Here is an 8,247-nt window from a genome sequence, read left to right on the forward strand (position 1 = left end):
CCATTATTTTTAGGTAAGGGTAATCGCAATGTTTATTGGATGTGGCTGGAAAAGGGTGCACCCAAACGGTGTGAATGTTGATTTTATTTCCAATTAAAAGAAGTGAAACCAATTAAAAAAGAATTACAGCAAAAGTAAACTTAAAACCGTGGTATATATTCGTGCGATATATTATTAATTTGAATATAATTGTTTGCACACTCTAAATAAACTAAGAATTTTAGCCTATGGTATAACCAGTCAAGAGGTAACCACTATTACCATTCATATTTACTTCAGGATGTGTGCGATTGGGCAATATTTGATAGTAACGTAGCCAATTTCAAGTCAAATGCAAATTTGTGACATTAGAGTTGGTTTTCAGCTCTACATACAAGTCCATTAACAATTCCTTGCTAAGACTGTACAACACTATTGTGCGTGAATGTTTTACAAAGCGTAATAAAGCTTGCACGATGTTACTTGGGTGTTCCTTTCCTGCTATGACAAGTGCATCGAACTTGAAGCGCATTAACTCACATGCACGCCGGTTTTCTATCTGCCATTTCTACGCCGGCGCGTTGCAACTGTTGCAGATGGGTTATTTGTTTCGCTATAATCGCCGGTGCTGTCGCTATTAGGGGACGCTGCTGTTGTTGTAACAGTGCTTGATGTTGCGCCCGAAGTTGCTGCAGAAAAAAAAAAGAGTTACGTTATTACAGCTAGCAAGGTTTTATTGTGCTGCAATGGCGAAAACCTGTCCGAGGTTTTTGAGCATACAAATTTAGGTCTTCTGTAAACAAGATCAGAAAGGCTTTGGAGAATTCTCCAAGTGAGTTTTTGGCAATATTTTTATACAGATCAAGCCTGTCTAATCGATTATTCAATGTTACTTACCCGCATCATCTTCGCTTAGTTTCTGCTTTTTACTGCTTGGCTCTCTTTCTTCAATGGGTGTACTTGGCTCAGTCGCGACCTCGGGCACCTGTTGATCCTTCCCTTGATATTATTCTCGCAGCACCGAATATAAAAATATCGAGATACAACGTTGTAGTTGCTCTTGCATTGCTTGCTTCTGTGGCACATTACCTGGATGCATGTGCACAAGTGTCACCTCAGTGTTAGCGCCAATTGAATTCAGAAAGCTTGCAGGTAGCAGACCACTTGTACCACTCTCATACATTAAATAACTACCAAAACCGCTTACACCCGCATATGAGATTTTATTATTTTTATTATAATTGTATTAAAAGTTGCGCAGCTGACAGCCGTAACTGACAATACTTCAAATGCATTGGGTTGCGTGAAATTAAAGAGTAGCAAAAAATACTACTATGTATAAAACAGTTGATAGTGTTGTTGTATGTCAATTTCGTTAAGTAACTAAGTTGGTGAAACCGAAAAAAACTAAGCCGCAAATCTGGACTAACTTAAGTCACAACTAAGTTTTAGCCTAAGTCGAGTTGGTGAAATCGGCCCATAGTAGTAGAACCAGTAATATAAAAAATAAAAGTCACAATGAGAACTTTAATATATTCATATGAAGCGCTAAATAAATGTGAAGTAAAAAGACTAGCCCATCTCGTTTTCGATCCTCCGAAATTATATATCAAAAATGGAAAGAAAATTTTTAGCGAAATAAATATAAAAAACCTAATTGTTGAGGCGAATATTGACTTAGGCCAATTCTTTACCAGGCTTGGGGAAGAAGCTGGCAATTTTGGAATTGGGAAGATACAGTTCTCCTTAGGAGACAAATTGTTTCGAGTAGACACATTTAAGGAAAAAGGAACCAAAGTTCTCAAAAATTTAATTATCGCATTAACTCCGGAGGTTATGCATGAGACAAATAGAGAAAAAATTAAAGAAATTCTTCATAAATATCATGACGATCCTGTTTTTGGTGGCCACCTAGGAATAAATCGTATGACAAACAAAATAAAACAAAAATATTACTGGAAAGGAATGAAAAGTGATATCCGAAAATACATTATAAAATACGTTCATTGCAATAAAAATAAAATAAATAAAAATTTGAAAGAGCCTATGATTATAACCGAAACGCCCATAAAAGCGTTCGACATAGTACAAATCGATGCAAGTGGCCCTCTTCCTAAGTCAGAAAATGGAAATGAAAATGCATTCACTGTAGTATGTCACTCGACTAAGTATTTGGTTACAATCCCAATACCTAGCAAACATAGAAAAACGATAGCCAAAGCTATATTTGAAAATTTTATCCTAATTTATGGTTGTATGAAAACAATTATAATGGAACCGAATAAAAAAATAATTTATTTGAGGAATTGTGCAAGCTTTTAAAAATAGAACCACCATCAAACATTAGGCACAGTTGAACGTACTCATAGAACATTCAATTAATATGTGTTCATACATATCCATGGACAAAGACAATTGGGATGAATACCTCAGATTTTTTTCGTATTGCTACAATACAACGCCATCCACTGTTCATGGGTATTGTCCGTTAGAACTCATTTTTGGAAAGACGCCCCAATGTTATGAAATTCTGTTAGAAGATACAGTAAGCCCATTATATAACTATGAAGCTTACGGCAAAGAAATTAAATATATACTCCAGATAGCACACAGGAGAGCTAACCAATTAATACAGCAATCAAAAGAAAAGCAGAAAGCTAGTTATGATAGGGAAATACAATATAAAGAAATAAACTTAGGAGATTTAGTATTAGTTAAAGATGAAGCAGGTCATAAGTTAGATAGTAGGTATAAAGGACCCTATAAGGTAGAAAATATTGATAAAAAATAATAATTTTACACTAATTCCATATAAAGTAGAAAATATAAGTGAAAATAGTAATTATCCACTAAGCACTAAAAATAAGAAAATCATAGTATATAAAAATAGACTTAAACTCGTAGAATGAGAACACTTCAATTTTTGTAAACGCTAAAAAAATTTTTATTGTATCTTATAACTTTAAACCAGCAATTCTTGTTTGTTTGTATAGCCGAACGATCTCGGGAACGGCTCAACCGATTTAAATAAAATTTGGCACAGAGATAACTTATCACCTTCACAGACTTTCTGCCTAGGTGTTGCCACTCAGAATGTTTCACAAGGTTGACACCTATTCGAAATTAAAAAAAAATTGCATGAGATATGCCGATCAAACGAAAGGCATTTCACTCCGCATTATAATAGGGCATTTTTGAGCTAGGTTGCCATTTAGGGTTGCCACCTATTCGAATTTAAAAAAAATTGCATGAGATATGCCGATATGGGTATCAAGCGAAAGGTACTTCATTCCGCATTACAAAAGGGACATTTTTGAGTAGGGCTACCATTTAGGGTTGCCACCTATTCAAAATAAAAAAAATTGTATGAGATATACCGATGTGGGTATCAAACGAGAGGTATTTCACGCCGCATTACAATAGGGTATTTTTGAGTGGGGTTGCCATTTAGGGTTGCCACCTATTCGAAATTAAAAAACAATTGCATGAGATATGCCGATATGGGTATCAAACGAACGTTATTTCTCTCCGCATTACAATAGGGACACTCTTGAGTGGGGTTGCCATTTAGGGTTGGGGTAGTTAGACGAAATAGTACTCTACTTACTCATATTCTATTAAAGCTTTAAAGGAAAACATTAAAGTTGAAAATCTTCCTAAAAAATCTTACACATGATTCGACTTAATTTTCTTAATTTCACACACAAAAAAAATTGAAATGCAATATCAAGGCACCTTGGCAAATTCTAGCAAAATATATTTAAAAGCATATTTTTGGCAAATATGAAATGAATAATTGCAATTTCTCACAGATTACTATTAGAAAGATTTCTCACCATAGCAAAAAGTTATCTCACCATGGTAATTTGCTACCGTTGAACACTATAGGCATATGTTCAATTTGAAAACGACATCTAACCATTTAACTACTTTCAGATGGCACTTAGGGAAGTAACTTGTCACTCGTGAAATTTACAAGTTTTTGGAATGCAATAAAATTGCGAGACTTTCATAGTGTATAACTAAAAAATGTTTGAAATTAATAATTTGGCGCCTGAAGATACTCGAGAAACATTGCCAGCACAACGAAACGTTGCCGAGCAAAGCTCGGTCGCCCAGGTACTACAAAAGTAAAATACAATAATAAAAAGAAACAATCTGTAACGTAAGCAAGTAAACTGCAACTCAAGTACACCTCTTTGACACAAATATACGGCAAAAATAAAAAAAAAATTAAAAAATAATAATAATAATAAAAAAAATATTAAAAAAAGAAAATACAAAACCAAAACTACTTATTCGTAAGTAAACATTCAAAATACTAAAGTACTTTAAAATTTGACATACATTTAATTGTAATAGAATACTTCTACAGGCAGAACTATTCTTTAAAAATTGGTGATGTAACATACATATATACATACGGTTCACATGCCATAGTGCATTTGACACTTTGGTTGCGTCGCTAGCATGAATGTGTTTATAATAAAAGCAACGCAAATACATGTACGTTCCAACAGCAAGCCATGTGCGTTACTTGAGCTGTCCTTAGTAAATACGCCACGATCATTTACTATGTACATACGTTTTAGTCGGTCATGCAATATGTATGTTTAGTATGTACAAACTTTAGTGAATGAGAAATTGTTTAGAATAATTTATTATAAATAAGCCGAAAATTGTTTTAATAAAGACACTTACACTTGGTGCTGTAATACGGCACTACCCAAACTCCTCCAGTTTCTCCATATTGGCAACCTCTTTGGGTTGTCCCAGTTTTGTTTCTACCTGTTTCTGGAACTAGTCCAGTTCGCTGACCTAGGGTTTTTAACGGTTCCTTCCCTCTCTACCCTCTTTGGGGGATGCTGAAGCTGATATACGCATGGTCGGAGATGGATGGTCTATCAAGAACCGTCCAATCATACCTTGATATATAACGTTCAGAGCTCAATGAAATATCCAGAATATTGCTGGATGTTGGACCAATGTATGTAAAGACATTCCCCCTGTTGGCTATCTGCAAATTGGTTTGCCGGATGTAACAAAATAGAGATTCGCCTCTCTCGTTCGTATCTGCTCCTCCCCACGCCACCACTACGAGGTTCTCAGTAGTGTAATTAGGCAGCATATATATATGAATGCAGTTATTTCCTTACCATTACTACAGCTCGCACCCGTCCTTCCGTTGGCGCGTAGTAAACGCCAAATCCGCGCGCGCTAGTATTCGAGGCATCATTCGGCCTCCCGTAACTGTTGTGCCGGGTGTTCCTCTGAGCGACTCGCAGCGCCGTTTGGCTGTTGATCCTCTCCTAATACCTTCGTGGTGACATCCACCTGTCTTTTTTCTCTTAGGCTTTTGAGGTCATTTTCAACTTCGCCCACTTCTAACGTGTTAGGATTCTTCCTCTAACGTGTTAGGGACTTCTTTTCCTGAGTCGCATGTAAATTTTTCCTGTACCAAAGGACATTTTTCCAAGCTGCGTGTATCCTCCGACGTCATGGTATCCATACCTTAACTTTTGGTACCGTGGGGATTTGCGCTTTATCCACCACCTCAAACCGCGCGTTCGTGCCTTGCCTTTGGAGGTTTGAAACCACTTCCTCCAGCCACCGCAAGCTCGCTATGTTGTCGCACGCTATCATCTTCACACCATGTTCGCATAACGGTATCCACCGTAAAGGCATACATTAATCGAGATATATATAGACTTTTGTATATCAAAATGATCTGGCCGAAAAAAGAAACTCATTTCGCCATGTCCATCCGTCCGACTGTCCGTAAACACCAAACACCATAACTTGAGTAAATTTTGAGTTATCTTAATGAAGTTTGGTATGTTTCTGGGAACTCATCTCAGATGGCTATTTAAAATGAACGAAATCGGACTATAATCACGCCCACTTTTTCGATATCGAAATTTTCAAAAACCGAAAAAGTGCTATAATTTATTACCAAAGACGGATAAAGCGATGAAACTTCGTTAACCTTAGACGCAGAATAGAAAATTAGTAAAATTTTGGACAATGGGCGTGGCACCGCCCACTTTTAAAAGAAGGTAATTTAAAAGTTTTGCAAGCTGTAATTTGGCAGTCGTTGAAGATATCATGATGAAATTTGGCAGGAACGTTACTGCTTATATAATTTTAGCCCTTTTTTTGCACTGAACTTTTCCAGGCACTCACCTTTTCACTCAAACGTTCTGAAAATAACCAAAACAAGATTCAATATAAAAGGTAAAAAAATATTAAATTTGTAATGACGATTGCGCGTAAATTCGACCGCAACGTTCGAAGTTTTTTTGTGATTTATGTTTATGTATAAATGTATATGTGTGGTGTGACAATTTATGTGTGTGGATGTGTTAGTGTGTGGTGTATTAAGTGGGTGGCAGGGTTGCACCTGACAATGTGTCGGTGTGGTGGGTCACGCACGCTTAGCCATCCCGGCCCCCTAGGCGAGTTATCACCCTAGTAGTCTCTGCAGCTGCTGCAGTGTTTCCACCAATTTACTAAGCCCGGTTAAGCCCGGGCGACGAGAGCATTGTGGTGCTGGATGTCGATGAGGTGCTGCTGCTGGAGGGCGATACCGGACCCCAGGAGGTTTCCATTGCCTTGGACGCTGGTCTTGCTGCCAATGTGGACGCCGTGCCTGCGTAGTGTAGTGTGGGTGAGGCCTTTATCGCACGATGTTGCGAATGTTCCGCGTAGGTGGTGCCACGGGGACGTTGCGCCTCTCCGGGCGATGTAAAAGAGCATGGTGCTGCCTGTCGCACAATTGGCACAGGCCGATGGAGGTGCAAACTTCCGTGGCATGTCATAGTGCCAAGCAATTAAGGCAATAGACATTCGCTTGTGCCACATGCTGCCGTTGCGTTGGTTGCATGCCCCTAAATATTGCGCATGGGCGTAGCGCGTGTGGACGGCAAAACAGTAGGCAACGCACACCATGTGCCGCCACTGGATCGCTAACCGGAGCCGAAGATGCGGCCACTGTATCGGCCCTTGGTGTGGTTCGGCGAGACGTTGCGCTCGGTGGGGCTGCTGCCCTGTTAGAATTAGTGCGAGGTTATGCGGTTGGCGGCGCTTTTGGCGTTCGCACCGTTCCAGCCGAACGGATAGCTGGTGTCGGGGCGATTTGGTCCGTCTCCATATCCATATCTGTTTGGAGAAAGAATGGACTTTAGTGTCTCATAAAGGCATACTGAGTGCTTGATAGAAGCAACTTTATGGACATATGTAAACTAAATATTTTCTTTATCATTTGGGCGGATTTTCGATTTGTTTTTTCGTTTAGATCGGTTAGTTTGTTTAGGTTTATTCTTAGTTTATTCTTATGGTATTAGATATTCGCGTGATCAATATTTCCGGTATTAGAGTCGATAGGTAAAAAGCATAGCTTTACGAGCGGTCGAGTGAGAATACCCTTTTGCGTATGCAGGTTAACTACTCGGATGTGATCGTCGGAGCCATACTGTACCTTTTCACTGACACCTAGCCGCCATTCAGTTGGAGGGAGGCATTCGTCATGACTTAGGACGCATTCCCCAATTTTTGGGGCTTCTTGTGTATTTTTCCATTGGTATCGTTTAGGGAGGTCTTTTAGATATTCCTCCTTCCATTGGCGACTGAATTCGTGATGGATAATTTTAATTCGTTCCCATCGATTTATGAGGGATAGTGAGTACACATTTGCGTCAGGGATAACCAGAAGTGGAGCTCCTCTTAGAAAATGCCCAGGAGTAAGTGCTGTAAAATCGGAGGGGCCTTGCGAGAGCACTAAGAGTGGCCGTGAATTTAGAACGGCTTCCACTCGTATTAACGGTGTCGAAAACTCTTCAAATGAAAATTTGTTATTGCCAGCGGTTTTCTTAAGATGCGATTTAAAGCTTTTTACTGCTGATTCCCATAGTCCGCCCATGTGTGGTGCACTGGGGGGAATAAATTGCTAATTAATGCCTTAGGGTGCGTATTTTTTAATGATTTCCGGCGAGACTTGCTGAGCGAATTGGATGAACTCCTTTTCGGTTGCTCTTTTTGTACCGATAAAGGGTTTTCGATTGTCGCTCATGATTTTGGATGGAAATCCTCGCCGTCCGACAAATCGTGCAAATGCCGCGAGAAAAGCTTAAGTGCTAAGATCAGAACATAACTCTAAGTGCACCGCTTTTGTTGTAAAACATACAAAGACAGCCACGTAACCCTTAATTATGATAGAGAATCTTAGCATCGAGACCTTTTGCTGGAAAGGTCCCGCAAAATCAACACCCG

The 8,247-nt window shown here is 39.0% G+C and overlaps 1 pseudogene; it reads right to left on the reverse strand.

Annotated features, from left to right (window-relative positions):
• Window positions 1-220: 220 nt before the first annotated feature.
• Window positions 221-6,797, reverse strand: LOC137239354 (tRNA (adenine(58)-N(1))-methyltransferase non-catalytic subunit TRM6-like; annotated as a pseudogene).
• Between the last annotated feature and the right edge of the window lie 1,450 nt (window positions 6,798-8,247).

This window comes from Eurosta solidaginis, chromosome 1 (assembly GCF_040869045.1).
Source record: "Eurosta solidaginis isolate ZX-2024a chromosome 1, ASM4086904v1, whole genome shotgun sequence".
Taxonomy (NCBI): Eukaryota; Metazoa; Arthropoda; class Insecta; order Diptera; family Tephritidae; genus Eurosta; species Eurosta solidaginis.